This window comes from Enhydra lutris, unplaced genomic scaffold (assembly GCF_002288905.1).
Source record: "Enhydra lutris kenyoni isolate GAN:26980312 unplaced genomic scaffold, ASM228890v2 scaffoldscaffold820, whole genome shotgun sequence".
Lineage (NCBI taxonomy): Eukaryota > Metazoa > Chordata > Mammalia > Carnivora > Mustelidae > Enhydra > Enhydra lutris.
In genome coordinates this window covers 5639-9435 of record NW_019154904.1, presented here as the reverse complement: position 1 = coordinate 9435, position 3797 = coordinate 5639, and the positions used below count along the sequence as shown (strand labels likewise).

General features: G+C 41.7%; 1 pseudogene; it reads right to left on the bottom strand.

Annotated features, from left to right (window-relative positions):
• Positions 1-3501: 3501 nt before the first annotated feature.
• Positions 3502-3682, bottom strand: LOC111140387 (annotated as a pseudogene).
• Positions 3683-3797: the final 115 nt, after the last annotated feature.

Here is a 3797-nt window from a genome sequence, read left to right as displayed (position 1 = left end):
ATAAATATTTATACCCGTTGACTTTGAGTAATTCACTTCGTGTTTCTAATACTTTGTGCATTCTCTTAGAATATCTTTTTATACAAATTCCACTCATTTTTTCCAGGTGTTATACCTTCAAAGTTTCCTCCATCACTTCTTATACTCGCTAGGAATTCACCTTCTAGGTTGGTAGAAGAATTTTTCAATTTTAGGTGTTCAATACTATCGAATTTTGTTTCTCCCTTTGTGAGCTGATTCTGCATCTTGTAGAAGCAGCACATTTTTATGTGTGTATGTGGGTATTGATGCAGTGTATCCAATTTAATCTTTTCATTAGAGTCTAGAAACCATTGACATTTCATGAAAAGACTGAGCCCCTTAATTTTTGTCCCTTGTCTTGCAATTTGTTTGCTTCATCCCCTTTTATATCTCTTTTTAAAAATACATTTTTTTCTTTCAATGTTTTATGGGCACATTTATGTCATTTACATTGAGAGCGATTATTGATAGATACGTTTTTATTGACATCGTGTTACCTTTGAAGTCTTTCTTTCTGTAGATTGTCTCTATATTTCTGTTCAATGCTATTCTTAGGATTTTTCCTCTTTTATAGAATCCCCCTTAATATTTCCTGCAGTGTCGGCTTAGAGGTCGCATACTCTTTTAAGCCTTTCCGGTCTTGGAAACTCCTTATCTCTCCATCTATTTTGAATGTCAGTCTTGCTGGATAAAGTAATCTTGGCTGCATGTTCTTCCCATATATTCCCATATATTCATTGAATATATCTTGCCAGCCCTTTCTGGCTTGCCAGGTTTCTTTCGACATGTGTGATGTTATTCTGATGGGCTTTCCTCTGTACATAAGGAGCTTCTTTGTCCTAGCTGTCTTCAAGAGGGCCTGCCTACAATTATAATTCTTCATTCTTACTATTAGCTGTCTCGAGGACTTTGGAGAATCTATAATCTTCGGGGGAGACCATTCTGCCTCTAGTACATGAACGCTGGTTCCATTCGCGAGATTGGGAAATTTTCATGAAAAACTTGTTCCACTATATCTTCTAGACTTCTTTCTTTCTTTCTCCTGCCCTTAAGGGATTCCAATAATTCTGACGTTGGAACGTTTCATGGCATGATTTATTTCCCTGATTCTGTTTTCATGGCTTCTAAGCTGTTTGTTCCAGGCTTCCTCCTGATCCTTTCTATCTGTTTGTCCTCCAGATCACTAATTCTTTCTTCTGTCTCAGTTACCCTAACTTTTAGAGAATTTAGTTTAGATTGGAACTCATTGAGAGCGTTGTGAACCTCAGTCCTGGTGGCTTTCAGTTCTGCCCTAATCAATTCCGTTTGGTCATCCATGGCTTTCTCCAACCTAGCTATTGCCTGGATAATTGTTAGCCTGAATTCCCTTTCCAACATATTGTCTATGTCGATAGCCATTAGATTTGTTGCAGAAGGCCCATCCTCTGAATTTTTCTGCTGTTGGGCATTCCTTCTCCTAGTCATTTTGGTGAGATATGGCTGAATGGATGTAGCTGGATGTATCAACCGTGGTGCAGTCAAGGTGCATCCTGGAACGATTCTGAGCAATCAGGAGTCCCCACCCAAATGAAAGAAAAGAGAAAGAGAGAAAAAAGAAAAGAAGAAGAAAAAAAAGAAAAAAAGAGAGAGAGAGAGAGACAGGAAAAAAAGATAAAAGAGAAGGCTCAGCCCAAATGGGTCCCAAGGTAAGATTTATGATGTATACAAACAAAAACAGACAAACAAGAAGACTGATAAATGTACATGACAAGAGAAATATATATATATATATATATACATATATATATATATATATATATATGCAAAAACAAAAAAAAGAACCTCGTCAAAATGAACCCCAAGTATAAGATTTATATACTATCAGGACAAACACAAATACACAGAAACACTGGTGGAAGAAAAAGATGGGAGAGTGGTTATAAATTCTCAGTGTGGGCAAGGAATTTATTTTGATTCTTCCTGGATGTATCTTGATATCTTTGTTAAAGGACTCAACTTTCCTGAGATAAAGGGGGATTAAAAATTGGTTTACCTCTAGGGGTAGCATTGATTGGGGAAAGGGGATTAATTACCTTGAAGTTTAACTCTCTATGAATGTTAAAAAATAAAAATAAAAAAGAATAAACTAAACTAAAAATAAAAAAAATAAAAAATAGAAAAGCGAAAGAAAAACACGGGTATATTTATCAAAAAGTTCAGGTTAAAAGCTTATTATGGAATTTGATGTACTGGACATCTCACTGTGATGTGTGATGGTAAATAGGTTAAAAGTTATCTATATAAAAAAATGAACCAGAATAGTGAGAACAAATTAAAAATAAAAGTTGTATCTATGAAATAGTGGTGGTTGTTCTCTTGTCATCTTTTTTTTTTTTTCCTGGTTGGCTTTATGGGGGAGGGGCCTGCCACATGGGTTTTCAGGCAGTGTTCTCTGAGTTAAGTCCTCCCGCCCCCCTCAAGGCGGTGGGCTCTGAGGAAACCGGTCTTTCAAGCTTTTGTTCTCTGGAGGTTTTTATGTTTGTTTGTTCTTTGTTTTTTTTTTTTTTCTCTCTCACATTGACAGCTTTTGTTGGTTTTTGGAGGTTTAGAGGAAATCAAACTGCACCCAGACCTCCCTCTCAGAGAGAAGCCTCAGTCTGTTCCCCCTCGGCGGCTGGCAGAGCACGTTCTGAGTCGCGGTTTCTGGGGACACAGTAACTCTCGCTCGTACCCAAAACCATGACATCAGCGGCTGTCTAGGCAGCTCTGGACTGCCAGAGAGGTTCCAAGCAGTGATCACGCACTGAGATTTTCCTGCCAGCCCGGGCTGGGAGTGTCTGGTCTTTCTGGGTCTAAGAGTGCCGGGCTAGCGCCTGCATGCACCTCTCTCAGGGGATGGCGCGGGGCTCAAATCAGACTCTGATAGCACGGCACAGCACTCACATGGGGAATGCAAAAACGTTGTGCTTCTGCCGGCTGGCAAGGCTCCCAGCCCCTCTCGGGAGCTGGACCGCATGCGCTCTCAGGCATGCTGGCGGCTCAGAGACCAAGACCAGGTTTCTCTGCCACACTCTCTCTGGCTCAGCACCAGGGATGGCTGTCCTGGGTCCAGGTACTTAAGCCCCTGTCCCTAACCACCCTGTTTCCCACAATTTACCCCCAATCCTTTGCTCTTTTTGAGTGCTTTCAACAAGACTCCAAGTCGATGCTGGTCCCCAGATGCAGAGCACTCTCATATTGGGGTATTACTTTCCAATGGGTCGCCTCTTGTGGCTCCCTCTCCCTTTTGTTTATCTTCCAATATCAGTCCGATGTTCCCACTCCACTTTACCTGCCCACTGGCATCTTCTGCCCCCGTAGAGATCCAGACGTGTATAATTCTGATCTCAGGCTGATTTCATGGGTGATCGGAGTTCTTTGGTAGGTAATCAGCTCACTTTGGGGTACAGGTTGAAATGGTCCCTCCTCCTACTTCCCCCCCATCTTGTCTCCCTCCCTCACAGCAGGTCTCTTGACAGCCACTGGAGAGGGAGGAGCCCAGTTGGTATGTGCTGGGAGACTGGAGGTTAGTGCTGCAGAACAGGTTGCTGGGGTAAGATAAGCTGCAGAAAGATCCTGGGTAGCACAGGTATCCCCCAAGGGACTGGGAGGAGAAGTTTCCAGAGCAGCAGTTGTAGGACATGGTGACAGGTGATGCATTGTACAATGAGAAGCTTCTGAGTTTGAATGCTACTTCTCAGACTGGGGCATTTATATACCCTTATCATTGCATGTGCCACCCACAAGACACATAAAAA